General features: G+C 46.5%; 1 protein-coding gene across 1 annotated transcript in view; it reads left to right on the top strand.

The window, feature by feature from the left end:
- The window catches only part of USH2A (usherin), a 1,656,840-nt gene that overhangs the window by 502,460 nt on the left and 1,137,176 nt on the right, over positions 1-17,204 (top strand). The gene's annotated exons all lie outside the window — the stretch shown is intronic.

Here is a 17,204-nt window from a genome sequence, read left to right as displayed (position 1 = left end):
CCCCCAGATTTCTCATCTACTTAGATATAAATTATTAATTGGAATTTAGTGGATTTAAGAGAGATTTTAGCCAAAATTTAAAATCCACTTAACGTCCACAAAAAAGTTTTTTTTAATTCCCTACACTTAAATGTGCATGTTTTAATTTCTTTTTTTATTTCTTTTTAATTTATTTTGTGTGTGTGTTTTACTTGCACTAGTGTCAGCGCATTACTGGGTTAATAGCAGGAAAATCCTTGCAGGACTGTAATGACCGGGTCCGTGCATGCTGCATAGCCTGATGTTTCTGTTAAACATGTAAATGACAGAACGTAGACAGTACTTAGAAAGGGCTTGTTGTGCGGAGATACAGTATGCTACCTGCATGGATTGGCGGAATAACAATGGAAAGACAACAGAGCGTTCTCAGCTTCTGCCAGACAAAAGTTCTGTATAACATCACTCAGTCAAAGGTGCTACAGTGACACCTTTTGGAATCTAGTCTCAGGCCTGGAGATTTTTGCATTTTCCTTGCAGTACTTTCCACACAGACACTGACTTTGCTGCACTGACTGATGCGTGAAATCACAGAATACGGGGACTTTAAGCAGAACATTGCAGGAAATATATATACACTGTATTACGGAACCTGTGCATATACTCATCACAGAATAACACGTTGTGCCGCCTGGCTGTTCTATGGGGGTCATTCCGAGTTGTTCGCTCGCTAGCAGTTTTTAGCAGCCGTGCAAACGCTATGCCGCCGCCCACTGGGAGTGTATTTTAGCTTCGCAGAAGTGTGAACGGTTGTATCGCAGAGCGCCTGCAAATATTTTTTGTGTAGTTTCAGAGTAGCTCAAAACCTACTCAGCGCTTGCGATCACTTCAGACTATTCAGTTCTGGATTTGACGTCACACACCTGCCCAGCGAACGCCCAGCCACGCCTGCGTTTTCCCTGGCACGCCTGAGTTTTTCCAAACACTCCTTGAAAACGGTCAGTTGCCACCTAGAAACGCCCACTTCATGTCAATCACTCTGCGGCAACCAGTGCGACTGAAATGCATCGCTAGAGCCTGTGCAAAACTGCATCGTTCGTTGTGCCCGTACATCGCGCGTGCGCAATGCGCCGCATACGCATGCGCAGAATTGCCAATTTTTAGCCTGATCGCTGCCCTGCGAACAAATGCAGCTAGCGATCAACTCGGAATGACCCCCAATGTACAGAGTGCATAAACTGTAAACGAAGTACATTTATTTGTGCTGCGAGGAGACTTGGAGACGATTAAAAAAAATCAATATTTCCCTGTCACAGAAGCAAGTGCTACGATGCATCTAAGTAGTTAATTACAACAGTCTTACAACAGTGCTGGGCTGGAGTAGTAGGGACCTTGATGATTTCCATAGAAAGAGGCGCACAATAGTGGCCAGGACTGCAGAGCCTTATTGCAGAACAAAGACGTTTTGTGTGAGAAGTGCTCTGCACGCTGATAGACAGAACTCGCGCATTTTGCTTACATTTCACAATGCAGGATGATGTGCGTTATTAAATTGTTGTACAGTGAGACAATGAAATGATATCAGTGACAGCTCACCTCGCCGGCACGTGAAGGAAGTCGTGGCTCGTGTCACGTTTGATTTGAATGATGCAAACGGATCCAATAACATGCCTGATAGCATGGCAGATTCTTTTCCTCTATACAATATGAAAAGACAGAATAAGAGAGCAGGCCGTCTATGTACTGATAAAACAAAAGAACACAAATAATCCTTACAGATAAGAAATTATTATTATTATTATTTTAATATTACTGTTATAATACTATTAGTTAGCATCTACTATAATGTTGTATATACTAACCATTATATACAATCACATCATTATAAATATTACACAGTGTTACCATTTACTGTACACAACACAGTACAATTGATAGACCTGTTGAAAAGAGCTTACAGTCTAAAAGGAAATAAGAGAAAATGCAGATGCACACTCCAGATAGTAAGCACTGCTAATCAGAAAACTTATAATAAACTATGCAATATAACATAAAGTAAATTTGAGGTGTTTAGCATAATTTTGGCCAAAACTATGGGCTCCCCAACTGCGACCAGGTGACCTCATCTGGCAGGTCCCTAACACTAAGGTTCAAGTCCAGGGCACGGGACCTCCCAGGCCACCATTATAGTCTGAAAGGACATGAAAGGAGAAGTCTAGTAAACCTGTACAGTAAGATGCAAAGAGGGGCTTTTATAACTTCAAAAGTTCACAAATGCGATAAGCGACAGATATATCAGCCAATCAGCTTCGCTTAGTCTTTTGTTAAGCAAAGGTTTGATTGGATTCTGCACTTGCAAATGTTTACACTTGCGTTAGTAAATTACAACCTGAATGTACGCATTACAAGTAGTTGTGTTAAATCAGGTAAATATAACGTTTTATATTGCAGGATAAAACAAAGTTACACTAATAATTTACAGTATATTAATAAGAGGTTAGTAAGCACCATATTGCAACAATGTGTTGCTATGTCGTTAAACTTTCCTTTTAAATACCTGTTCTTAGTGTCCTCTATATGTAATTGACTGGAGGATTAATGGATGCGATAGAAGGTAACTTATGTACAGTCATTATTTATCAAAATATTTATCTATGTCAGGAAAGTGAGAATATTGTTTGTAAGTGACAGTGAGATTGTTCTTCTATCTATCAGATACTACACAGTATGCTGCCCTCTAGTGGTGACTGTGAGCAGCCTGGGCCCCCGAATCCCGAGTGACAGTCAGCGTTGTCTGCATTATATAGTAATCAGCAGCAGGCCGTCACATTTGCAATGGAATTATTAGTATTTGGGACAATGTAAACCAGCTATGAGAGATTTAATTGTTATCAAACCTCTTTTCCACATTTCATTGCAAAATCAGATGGTCCTCGGGGATGGACCCTCCCTATAGCCAGAGTCAGATTAAGATTTGTGGGGGCCCCAGGGCAACACACTTGTGGGGGCCCCTGCCAGTAAAGTTGTAAAAGTGATACACTGGTGATGTTATTATAATGTGTAAATACTCCCAGATCCGTAGATGTGTTGAAGATACTAGTGTCCCCAGTACACCGTCTAGCACACGGAAATCCCAATTCACATTATGCTACAGGCACGGCTGTGTCTAGACAATTTGGCTCCCAGTGCGAACACTAAAAAAATGCACCCCCCCCCAAACATTCTAAAATGCGCCCTAGACATAAAAAACTATTTTCGTTCCTAACTAGCTAAAACGTGGCCTAGCTAAAATGGACGTGGCCTAGCTAAAATGGTTGTGGCCTCGCAGGAAAAGACTACCTTACACCCCAGGTTTTGACCCTGCACCAACAGATAACGGCCACCACAGGAAAAAAAATTCCACCATATTATGCCACACACCGCAATGGCCGTGATACATTATGCCCTACAGTAAGGCTTTTAATTACTATTAAATTACCTTTTCATTGCCAGGGGTTTCATGCTCTGGGTATCATGCTCATTGCCAGGGGTTTCATGTGCTGGATGTCATGCTCATTGCCAGGGGTTTCATGCTATGGCTCTGGGTGTCATGCTCATTGCCAGGGGTTTCATGTGCTGGATGTCATGCTCATTGCCGGAGGTTTCATGCTCTGGCTCTGGGTGTCATGCTCGTTGCCAGTGCCTTTATGCTGTGAGTGTGTAATGCTCATTGCCAGGGGTGTATAATGCTCATACCGATGTCATACCTCCCAACATGACCTCTCCAGGAGGACACAATGCTCTGCTCCTGCTCTTCCCTCTTACTGTATGATTACCATCACCTGTGCTGTACCCTAATACTGACCCAGTGCTAATACCTATGTCATACCTCCCAACATGACCTCTCCAGGAGGACACAATGCTCTGCTCCTGCTCTTCCCTCTTACTGTATGATTACCATCACCTGTGCTGTACCCTAATACTGACCCAGTGCTAATACCTATGTCATACCTCCCAACATGACCTCTCCAGGAGGACACAATGCTCTGCTCCAGCACTTCCCTCTTACTGTATGATTACCATCACCTGTGCTGTACCCTAATACTGACCGAGTGCTAATACCTATGTCATACCTCCCAACATGACCTCTCCAGGAGGACACAATGCTCTGCTCCAGCACTTCCCTCTTACTGTATGATTACCATCACCTGTGCTGTACCCTAATACTGACCCAGTGCTCATACCTATGTCATACCTCCCAACATGACCTCTCCAGGAGAACACAATGCTCTGCTCCTGCTCTTCCCTCTTACTGTATGATTACCATCACCTGTGCTGTACCCTAATACTGACCCAGTGCTCATACCTATGTCATACCTCCCAACATGACCTCTCCAGGAGGAACACAATGCTCTGCTCCTGCTCTTCCCTTTTACTGTATGATTACCATCACCTGTACTGTACCCTAATACTGACCCAGTGCTCATACCTATGTCATACCTCCCAACATGACCTCTCCAGGAGGACACAATGCTCTGCTCCTGCTCTTCCCTCTTACTGTATGATTACCATCACCTGTGCTGTACCCTAATACTGACCCAGTGCTCATACCTATGTCATACCTCCCAACATGACCTCTCCAGGAGGACACAATGCTCTGCTCCAGCACTTCCCTCTTACTGTATGATTACCATCACCTGTGCTGTACCCTAATACTGACCCAGTGCTAATACCTATGTCATACCTCCCAACATGACCTCTCCAGGAGGACACAATGCTCTGCTCCAGCACTTCCCTCTTACTGTATGATTACCATCACCTGTGCTGTACCCTAATACTGACCCAGTGCTCATACCTATGTCATACCTCCCAACATGACCTCTCCAGGAGGACACAATGCTCTGCTCCTGCTCTTCCCTCTTACTGTATGATTACCATCACCTGTGCTGTACCCTAATACTGACCCAGTGCTCATACCTATGTCATACCTCCCAACATGACCTCTCCAGGAGGACACAATGCTCTGCTCCTGCGCTTCCCTCTTACTGTATGATTACCATCACCTGTGCTGTACCCTAATACTGACCCAGTGCTCATACCTATGTCATACCTCCCAACATGACCTCTCCAGGAGGACACAATGCTCTGCTCCTGCTCTTCCCTCTTACTGTATGATTACCATCACCTGTGCTGTACCCTAATACTGACCCAGTGCTCATACCTATGTCATACCTCCCAACATGACCTCTCCAGGAGGACACAATGCTCTGCTCCTGCTCTTCCCTCTTACTGTATGATTACCATCACCTGTGCTGTACCCTAATACTGACCCAGTGCTCATAGCTATGTCATATCTCCCAACATGGCCTCTCCAAGAGGACACAATGCTCTGCTCCTGCTATTCCCTCTTACTGTATGATTACCATCACCTGTGCTGTATCCTAATACTGACCCAGTGCTCATACCTATGTCATACCTCCCAACATGACCTCTCCAGGAGGACACAATGCTCTGCTCCTGCTCTTCCCTCTTACTGTATGATTACCATCAGCTGTGCTGTACCCTAATACTGACCCAGTGCTCATACCTGTGTCATACCTCCCAACATGACCTCTCCAGGAGGACACAATGCTCTGCTCCTGCACTTCCCTCTTACTGTATGATTACCATCACCTGTGCTGTACCCTAATACTGACCCAGTGCTCATACCTATGTCATATCTCCCAACATGACCTCTCCAGGACACAATGCTCTGCTCCTGCTCTTCCCTCTTACTGTATGATTACCATCACCTGTGCTGTATCCTAATACTGACCCAGTGCTCATACCTATGTCATACCTCCCAACATGACCTCTCCAGGAGGACACAATGCTCTGCTCCTGCTCTTCCCTCTTACTGTATGATTACCATCACCTGTGCTGTACCCTAATACTGACCCAGTGCTCATACCTATGTCATACCTCCCAACATGACCTCTCCAGGAGGACACAATGCTCTGCTCCTGCTCTTCCCTCTTACTGTATGATTACCATCACCTGTGCTGTACCCTAATACTGACCCAGTGCTCATACCTATGTCATATCTCCCAACATGACCTCTCCAGGAGGACACAATGCTCTGCTCCTGCTCTTCCCTCTTACTGTATGATTACCATCACCTGTGCTGTACCCTCATACTGACCCAGTGCTCATACCTATGTCATATCTCCCAACATGACCTCTCCAGGAGGACACAATGCTCTGCTCCTGCTTTTCCCTCTTACTGTATGATTACCATCACCTGTGCTGTTCCCTAATACTGATCCAGTGCTCATACCTATGTCATACCTCCCAACATGACCCTCTCCAGGAGGACACAATGCTCTGCTCCTGATCTTCCCTCTTACTGTATGATTACCATCACTTGTGCTGTACTCTAATACTGACCCAGTACTCATACCTATGTCATACCTCCCAACATGACCTCTCTAGGAGGACACAATGCTCTGCTCCTGCTCTTCCCTCTTATTGTATGATTACCATCACCTGTGCTGTACCCTAATACTGACCCAGTGCTCATACCTATCTCATACATCCCAACATGACCTCTCCAGGAGGGACACAATGCTTTGCTCCTGCTCTTCCCTCTTACTGTATGATTACCATCACCTGTGCTGTACTCTAATACTGACCCAGTGCTCATACCTATGTCATACCTCCCAACATGACCTCTCCAGGAGGGACACAATGCTCTGCTCCTGCTCTTCCCTCTTACTGTATGATTACCATCACCTGTGCTGTACCCTAATACTGACCCAGTACTCATACCTATGTCATACCTCCCAACATGACCTCTCTAGGAGGACACAATGCTCTGCTCCAGCTCTTCCCTCTTACTGTATGATTACCATCACCTGTGCTGTACCCTAATACTGACCCAGTGCTTATACCTATCTCATACATCCCAACATGACCTCTCCAGGAGGACACAATGCTCTGCTCCTGCTCTTCCCTCTTACTGTATGATTACCATCACCTGTGCTGTACCCTAATACTGACCCAGTGCTCATACCTATGTCATACCTCCCAACATGACCTCTCCAGGAGGACACATGGCTCTGCTCCTGCTCTTCCCTCTTACTGTATGATTACCATCACCTGTGCTGTACTCTAATACTGACCCAGTGCTCATACCTATGTCATACCTCTCAACATCACCCTCTCCAGGAGGACACAATGCTCTGCTCCTGCTCTTCCCTCTTACTGTATGATTACCATCACCTGTGCTGTACCCTAATACTGACCCAGTGCTCATACCTATGTCATACCTCCCAACATGACCTCTCCAGGAGGACACAATGCTCTGCTCCTGCTCTTCCCTCTTACTGTATGATTACCATCACCTGTGCTGTACCCTAATACTGACCCAGTGCTCATACCTATGTCATATCTCCCAACATGACCTCTCCAGGAGGACACAATGCTCTGCTCCTGCTCTTCCCTCTTACTGTATGATTACCATCACCTGTGCTGTACCCTCATACTGACCCAGTGCTCATACCTATGTCATATCTCCCAACATGACCTCTCCAGGAGGACACAATGCTCTGCTCCTGCTTTTCCCTCTTACTGTATGATTACCATCACCTGTGCTGTTCCCTAATACTGACCCAGTGCTCATACCTATGTCATACCTCCCAACATGACCTCTCCAGGAGGACACAATGCTCTGCTCCTGCTCTTCCCTCTTACTGTATGATTACCATCACCTGTGCTGTACCCTAATACTGACCCAGTGCTCATACCTATGTCATATCTCCCAACATGACCTCTCCAGGAAGACACAATGCTCTGCTCCTGCTCTTCCCTCTTACTGTATGATTACCATCACCTGTGCTGTACCCTAATACTGACCCAGTGCTCATACCTATGTCATATCTCCCAACATGACCTCTCCAGGAGGACACAATGCTCTGCTCCTGCTCTTCCCTCTTACTGTATGATTACCATCACCTGTGCTGTACCCTAATACTGACCCAGTGCTCATACCTATGTCATACCTCCCAACATGACCTCTCCAGGAGGACACAATGCTCTGCTCCTGCACTTCCCTCTTACTGTATGATTACCATCACCTGTGCTGTATCCTAATACTGACCCAGTGCTCATACCTATGTCATACCTCCCAACATGACCCTCTCCAGGAGGACACAATGCTCTGCTCCTGCACTTCCCTCTTACTGTATGATTACCATCACCTGTGCTGTATCCTAATACTGACCCAGTGCTCATACCTATGTCATACCTCCCAACATGACCTCTCCAGGAGGACACAATGCTCTGCTCCTGCTCTTCCCTCTTACTGTATGATTACCATCACCTGTGCTGTATCCTATTACTGACCCAGTGCTCATACCTATGTCATACCTCCCAACATGACCTCTCCAGGAGGACACAATGCTCTGCTCCTGCTCTTCCCTCTTACTGTATGATTACCATCACCTCTGCTGTACCATAATACTGACCCAGTGCTCATACCTATGTCATATCTCCCAACATGACCTCTCCAGGAAGACACAATGCTCTGCTCCTGCTCTTCCCTCTTACTGTATGATTACCATCACCTGTGCTGTACCCTAATACTGACCCAGTGCTCATACCTATGTCATACCTCCCGACATGACCTCTCCAGGAGGACACAATGCTCTGCTCCTGCTCTTCCCTCTTACTGTATGATTACCATCACCTGTGCTGTACCCTAATACTGACCCAGTGCTCATACCTATGTCATATCTCCCAACATGACCTCTCCAGGAGGACACAATGCTCTGCTCCTGGACTTCCCTCTTAGGGGCTAATTCAGACCTGTTCGCTCGCTAGGTTTTTTTTGCAGTCCTGCGTTCGCATAGTCGCCGCCCACCGGGGAATGTATTTTCACTTTGCAAGTGTGTGAACGCATGTGTAGCAGAGCTGTACAAACAGATCTTGTGCAGTCTCTGCGCAGCCCAGGACTTACTCAGCCGCTGCGAACACTTCAGCCTGTCCGGGGCCGGAATTGACGTCAGGATCCCTCCCTGCAAACGCTTGGACACGCCTGTGTTTCACCAACCACTCCCTGTAAACAGTCAGTTGACTCCCACAAACGCCTTCTTCCTGTCAATCTCCTTGTCAATGCCCGTGCGAATGGATCCTTCGCACAATCCAACCGCTGAGCGGCGATTCGCTTTGTACCCGTGCGACGCACCTGCGCATTGCAGTGCATACGCATGCGCAGATTAGGCCTGATCGCCCGCTGTACAAAAACGCAGTCTAGCAATCAGGTCTGAATTAGCACCTTAATGTATGATTGCCACAACCTGTGGGAAAACACCTCTCTTACCCATTAACCTGTTTAAAAGAGATGATAGCAATCACAAATTAAGAGAAAAGTCCTGGAGCAGAGCATGCTGTCCCTCCTGAGAGGGTCACGTTGGGAGGTGTGCAATGTCTCCCACATCCTATCCCACTTCAGGCGTCATTTTGTGTTACCTTCTCTACAGGTGTTAGCTGTCAGGAGTGGTGCAGGTATTACATGCAGCTTGGGGGGAACGGAGTAGACGGGTAGAGTTCAGTGCTGCCGTTACTGTTGGATGTAATGAATGACGTTTGCAGTTTATTGCCACTGCATATGATACCGCTACGCTACGTCACTGCACGCAGCCGTCACCCACTACAAATGTTATTATAAAAGATACAATTTGCTGCAAGCACTCAAACTCACAGAAGTGCCGGCAAAATATTCTTATTCTGGAGTCACAATAATAAAACAAAACGCAGACACATTCCCCGTCAGATCTGTCCCTGTTGCTGTGTTTGACATCTACCGCTGTGGTGGCGGCCATCTTGCTCTGTGATATCATGCGGCCGGAGTGTACTGCTAATCAGTTTAAGCGCTTCTTCTGTCACAAAACAAATGAGATTTATTTAGCAATAAGTCTCAGTGCACTTCAGCTTCCCAGTGCCTTAAATAACATCAAAACTAAATACTCCATCTGGACTCTGGAGAATATACATGCATCTATAAATTCATTTCCCAGACCTCTGCGCAGTACACAAATATTTTATTCGCTGCGCGCACGGATTTTATCCATTTAGCAATTTGGTTATGCGGGTTCTGACCAACTGCTCATGAAGCCTGACGTGTTCTAGAAATTATCTGTATTATTTACTGCTAATATTATTGCTATTATTATGTAATTAATAACTTTATCATTATGATCATTGTTGGTCATAATGACCTTATGTAAGCGCCATGTGGTAACGGTCATTCACAACGTACACTACATACCTTAACAGCAGCTCCGCGGTGCAAAAGCATCCTTGGCTCCTCCCTTTGCGCAAATGTTCTTAGATCCTGCATGGCTGCATGTGATTGGTGATTAGCAATGGTTTGTACAGGCTGAGGGGAGAAGTTCAGTGGATAGAAGGCTGAAAACAGTTTTCACTTTGCAGAGTGATGTTCCTGTAATGAGAGCTCCCATTCTGTTCTCCAAGCAAGTGCGGAAGCAGGCGCATGTTTAGGGAAGACCCAGATGTCATCATAAACCCCCCCACCTTCGGGCCCATAAAGGCCGATCTACCCTCATACATACAATTAGGGAAAAAAAACAACACTTTTCTTGATTTAAAGATGTCTCTGCCTTACCAGTGGCCGGGTGCTTAATATGATACTACAACTAATATTGGGTCGGATGTAATGGAGTCCAAGTTGGTTGGCGGTGCGGGTTTCGGGACGGTTTCTTAATGGTTTTTTAAAGTGGCAATCATGTATAAGGTAAAACCATGCCTTATAAATGATTTGCGCTTTAAAAAAACGTCCGAACCCGCACCTCTTGCCAACGCAGACTTCATACATCCGACCCATTGTATCATCCCACAGTGTAAACAATACACCCTGCAAGGTAAGTATCACCCACTTCCTCAGGCTTAAGCGATCAGTAGTTTTTTTTTCAAAGACTAAAGTTCCAGAGCCTAAGCAGCTAATAAACATTTTATTTATGAAAAAAGTTGCAAAAATGATAAAAATAAAAAGGTTACAATAAAACCAGACAATACAGTATATGTACAGCAACTCAATATAACAAGGAGATATAATATCTAGGGTTGTGTCTTTTATACTGTAGCTGGGGGGACATCAAGAAATCGGAACGGCCTCTCATGAGCCCCAAACTCTGACACAAAACAAATAGTTCCAAATCAATACAGTTCAAAACCCAGACGTTCGTTTCTAGCTTAAACCTACAAATGATAAAACTTCCCTTGCGTTGGAAAAAAGTATATTCAATCTATTCTCATACATTAATAAGTAAAATGATACCAAACGTCACTGTATAGGGAGGGGGGCATCTAGATCCACAAAATACATTCAACAGGGTACGGCGGGCCCCTAAGTAGCGTCAGTTTTAAGCATATGTTATTATACATTTCTATGACTGTAGAGACTCTTAGCTACATTTGAAGTTGCATTTTTTATGCAAAAACAGATTAAATATCGAATTGCCTTTATTCCCTTAATATGGCAACATAAGTTTGCATAGACTCCCGCCCTCTGGCGTCTTGCAGTGTCACACAGATATTCAGTTCAAGCTTTTGCTAGTGTCCCACAGTAATCTTCATGCAACCTCGGGGCACATGTACCACAGACTAGCTGTTCTACCCGTTCTTCACACGGGAGTTTCCGATTGTCATGGCTGTAAATATAAATGAGTGTAATAATTTGGTAAATCTATAGAGATGTAAATGTGAGACGTCTTAATGTAAGTAAATATTAATCCATGGTTCTTGGCGTTACCCGAGGAGACCCGTAGCAGATACGGTAAAAAATTACGGGAAAATTTTTGTAGTTTATTAAATTCTACACATTGGAGGTGCAATCCAAATTTTGATCCGATTGTCCGTTTGGGCGTTATCATTCACACAATGCAAGCCACGCATCGGTAATGATGTCATTATGTCAGCCTCCTTTTTATCCCCTTAGGGGAGGTTTATTAAAATCCTATTTACGTAGTTTTCCTACAGTATTTCCCACCTGAAGAATACCTATGTCACATTTCATCTTCCTAACATATCGAGGGAAGAGAACTAGTGATGAGTCAGTCAGTGAGGAAGATATATATATATATATATAGATACAGTATGTGGGTAGGTATTATGGGTTATGGGTTATTTTAGTTTCCCTATACCTGGTGTAAATAGTCTGCATTTTTAATTATTCCCCTACACAGGATAATTTACATTCACACGTTATGTACATTCTAATAGAATACATTTATAACACTTTCCCACGTCACCGCTTCTACTGTCAGCCGGGTGAGTGTAATAAACTTATCTCTATATTTTCATATGGGAGAGTTATTACAGGGGGCATATATTGCTATATTCATCTGGCTATGCCCGTAGTGCTACAGCACCTTCCTAGTACATAGAGGTGAGCAGAGAACAGGCGTGTACGGTATACGTAGGCGGCGCCGGCACTTGGGAAATGAAACCAGTGTCTTATGTGCTGAAAGAGGTTGTCCTGAGACATTTACTGAATACGGAGTCACTCATCTGGATGTCTGTGCTTCTCTGCTTTGTCTTTATATCATTAGGCAGAGTTGTTGGGACTCTTTGCCCCTGGTCTGTGACTCTACTCTCTTGTGGTTACTGCTTTGGATATACTTGTGTTCAAACTGTGGCTTTGTGTTATATGCCAGGGCAAACTATCACCCCCATACTCCTGAGCGAAGCATTGAGGTGAGGTATCGCCATCCCTCTAACCCAGCTCACGGAACAGTCAGTGATGCTGTAACTAATAACAATAACTAAGGAGATTTCCCGCATTCAGGGAACTTTCATTTCTTGTTTTCTTCATATGTACTACCCCGCTATTCAAGTTACTGCGGCTGACACTGTCCACCACGCTACAGCACGTTATCATACAGGCGCACCACATGTCCCAGCAGCTGCGCTCTGGAGCGCAGCACATGATCAACTTTAGGTGGTAAGGCCGGTTATAGGTGAAAGCTGATGGCACTTGGTCAGGGCAGAGTCTGGGGTAACCGAGAGCCGGGGCGGACCAGCGCTGTGCTGAGGCGTTCTGTGAGGAGTAATGAGGACGGACATTCGGGAGAGCTGAGAGGAAGGTGCTCATAGGAACCACGCCTTATGGGTATTGATATAGGCAGACCCTAAAATCTGAGGCCCTAATTCCGCTTTATACGCTGAATTTCAGAAATCGCTATTCAGCGTTTTTCGCACTTCTGCGCATGCGTGCACACTGCTGTGCGCATGCGATCGCACTCTAACTGCCAGCATGGGGCAGTGATGGGGCAGTGTCACAGCATTTTGTGGGCATCGATGGGGCGTTGGGGGGGCGCGGTCTGGACAACAGAGGCGTGTCCGGACAATGGAGGTATGTCAGGACCGCTTGCGGGGCGGGCCGCGGCGGCTGCATGACGTCACTGTGACCCAAACATGGCAGCCTGGTGCCTGCTTTCGCAGCTAGCCTGCGTAGGCAAGGGGCTACCCTACAGAGGCAAGCGCTCCACTGTTTAGCATTTTACGGGGGGGGGGGGGGGAGACATCCGACATCCGGAGCAGCCTTGCCTTGTGCTGGGCGCCCTCCGCATGCTAGTGGAAGGAGTTGTAGTTTTGCGGATATTTGCAATATTGGAACTCATGCTGAATTAGTACTGAGCCGGCTGCTGCTGCTGGAGAGCTGACAGGAGAGACTGAAGCTGCCGGGGTGTCTGGGAGCTGTCCAGTGCTGAACAGCTAGGAGACTTCAGCCAGCAGAACTACATTTTACTGTAGCAGACCCTTCACAGGCTGAGATTAGGCCCTGAGCCGGCTGCTGCTGCTGGAGAGCTGACAGGAGAGACTGAAGCTGCCGGGGTGTCTGGGAGCTGTCCAGTGCTGAACAGCTAGGAGACTTCAGCCAGCAGAACTACATTTTACTGTAGCAGACCCTTCACAGGCTGAGATTAGGCCCTGAGCCGGCTGCTGCTGCTGGAGAGCTGACAGGAGAGACTGAAGCTGCCGGGGTGTCTGGGAGCTGTCCAGTGCTGAACAGCTAGGAGACTTCAGCCAGCAGAACTACATTTTACTGTAGCAGACCCTTCACAGGCTGAGATTAGGCCCTGAGCCGGCTGCTGCTGCTGGAGAGCTGACAGGAGAGACTGAAACTGCCGAGGTGTCTGGGAGCTGTCCAGTGCTGAACAGCTAGGAGACTTCAGCCAGCAGAAGTACATTTTACTGTAGCAGACCCTTCACAGGCTGAGATTAGGCCCTGAGCCGGCTGCTGCTGCTGCTGGAGAGCTGACAGGACAGTCTGAAGCTGCCGGGGTGTCTGGGAGCTGTCCAGTGCTGAACAGCTAGGAGACTTCAGCCAGCAGAACTACATTTTACTGTAGCAGACCCTTCACAGGCTGAGATTAGGCCCTGAGCCGGCTGCTGCTGCTGCTGGAGAGCTGACAGGGGAGACTGAAGCTGCCGAGGTGTCTGGGAGCTGTCCAGTGCTGAACAGCTAGGAGACTTCAGCCAGCAGAAGTACATTTTACTATAGCAGACCCTTCACAGGCTGAGAACAGCAGCTTTACTTCTCTACTTAAAGAGAGTATGTATATATGAGGGAAAGCAATCCAGCCTGTTCACATTGGACATCATGTACTGTAAGCTGTTTTTGCCACATTGACTTACCATTAGGATCGTGCCAAGCAAACGTGATTCCCCTCAAAGCTGTTGCTGGTTAATATCGCTTTTACCAAAAAGGAGTATAGCAAGAACTACTGAATATACTAAGGCAGCCAGAGCTATAGTACAGCTGCTGCTGAGGCCATATATTGTATTATTCATCTAGCAGTTTGGGACTAGGATTGAGACTTGAAATTAACTGTTAGTTGTTCAGTTTACTAATAAACCCGGGTTTTCCTCAGACATGCCAAATAAGTGCACCAACGTTCCATTGGCCTACTGAGTAGACTTTATCAGTGATACAGCTGAGTAACGACATGACTAATTTGATCATACCTGTATTTAGTGTGAACGATTTGTCTTACATTGTTATATATTGTTAGTAATCAGTTCTAAGCAGAGAGTGGGGGTAAGAGTTATTAAGTGGAATAATAGTACTAAGGGTACTGAAATATCTATTAATATTTTAGTGTTTATAGAAGTGCCTAATTATGGTATCTTGTTTATATCAGATAAGGGGACGCGGTAAACTGTGTTCATATACCTAATCCTGAAAAGCCTGCTAGAACATAACTGCAATGTAATACCACTTTTACACCAAAATTGCGGGTCTGACCCAGGATTTGGAACACGGTTCCAAGCCGGGTCAGACCCGGGACTCCCCCAATTTATACCGCAGTGCCGATCCGGGATATTCCCGGATCGGCACCGTTTACACTGCACCCAAGTGCAGTGTCTTGTGGGCTGGCGCTTAGAGATGATGTCATCTCCAAGCGCCGGGAAATCCTGCAGACCAGTGCTCCAGAGCGTCATACTGTGGGCACGCCCAGCAATCTGGAAGCTGCTGTGCTGCCCCCAGCCTCCGGCGCTTCCAGGCACCAGACATGGTGCTGCTATAGACAGCATGTGCCATGTCCACAGCCGCTGCATGGCAACCAGCATGGCGCCGCTGTCTGCATAGACAGCATGCGCCGCGACCCCCAGCCTCCCTACTGCCCGCCGGACACTGCGGTACGAGAGGTTTGCCATGCTGTAAATGGGTGCCGAGTTGGCTGACCCGGCTTACCCATTTACACCGCTTCCTACCCGGGTCTTACCCGTGTCCAACCCTGTGTACAACCCGGGTTGGATTCCCGGGAAAGTGGACCCGGGGTTTAGGAGGACCCTTTTATACCGCCTGCAGTCCCGGGGTTTTGCGCGCTCCCGTGCAAAATCCCGGGATATTTCAGGTGGTGTAAAAGGGGTATAAGAGAGGCCCAGTAAAATAAAGGGAACTTAGCTTTATTGGTTGTGCATATTACTGTGTATGCTGACTGAATTTTCCTATTGTCTGGTGTGAGGAAACAACAACTACCTCTAAGTCCACAAGCCGATATATCTGTGCAGCAGTAGACAGCTCCCAGCAGCAGCGGCCGACACAGTCATGTCTCAGGGTCCACCTATATCAATGCCCATAACGAGTGGCTTGTATGCCGTCATAGAGGTAGGTGGGACGGACTCATGATGCCGTCCCCTGTTACCAACTACCCCTCGCTTCTGACTGTCAATTGCCTCATCACCTGACACTGATGCAATGTGATATTCTCCTGCCCTCTTGAGCAGCTGCTGAGGCTGCTGGGAATTGTAGTCTGTCTGTAGAATAGCATGTGCTCAGGGCTGCCATTAGAAATTGTGGGGTCCGGGACTGACAAAATAGACAGGGCCCCTCCCTCCCCCCAAAAAAAATTCAGCCACACTGCTCCACCCCTATGTGATGTCATACATTGCGACGTTACATATAGGTGGAGCGTTGCGGACCTACAGGAACTGTTCACAGAGAGCCAGGGGTGGGCTCTCCTCTCTGTAAGGGCCCTGGACACCAGTCCCCACAGTCCCCCCCTGAGGGCTGCCCTGCATGTGCTGTAGAGTGATGCACCGTGTCAGCCATACCTTGCATAGCGGGGCATTAGGCATGATTTTCAATAACTTTCACTAAATGCATTGTTATATTTCTCTAGGCTTTATATCCAGCAGACAGAATTGCATATTTGAGCCACCCTTAGATATGCTACAGATCAGCTCTTTACTGTATATATAACTGTAATTGCTGTGCAGAGCTACAATATGACATATCCAAAGACAATGAAAATAAACATAGACACTGTTGGTCTGGTTCTGAATTGGCCGCTGCAGCATCCATGTCTGCAGCTTTTGCTGCTGTAGCATCTGCAACTTTATATTAATGCAGCTATAAGTCCTTCCCTGCTGTACCGGCGTGTGGCTGAATGTGCAAGGACTGAGATGCCCGCTTTCATTGTCTGTAGATGCTGAAATACAGCTTGGTGTCTACTTAGAGGCCACCATCAGTCGTACCACCAAAACTTACTCCAGCTCGATGCTAGGTGCAGAGTCTCTGAGTATGGCCTCCACTGTGAGCAATTCAGTGTCTTTGTATGCAAACACTTTCCCAAAAGATGCAGTATTTCCGTGTGTCTGAATAACCCCCTCCTAGCCACCCCTAGAGCGAACCTTAGGAATGTTAGGGACCCACCAGATGAGGTCAACTGGTCGCGGTTGGT

This window comes from Pseudophryne corroboree, chromosome 4 (genome assembly GCF_028390025.1).
Source record: "Pseudophryne corroboree isolate aPseCor3 chromosome 4, aPseCor3.hap2, whole genome shotgun sequence".
In the NCBI taxonomy this organism is placed as follows: Eukaryota; Metazoa; Chordata; class Amphibia; order Anura; family Myobatrachidae; genus Pseudophryne; species Pseudophryne corroboree.
This window is presented reverse-complemented; position numbering and strand designations above follow the sequence as displayed.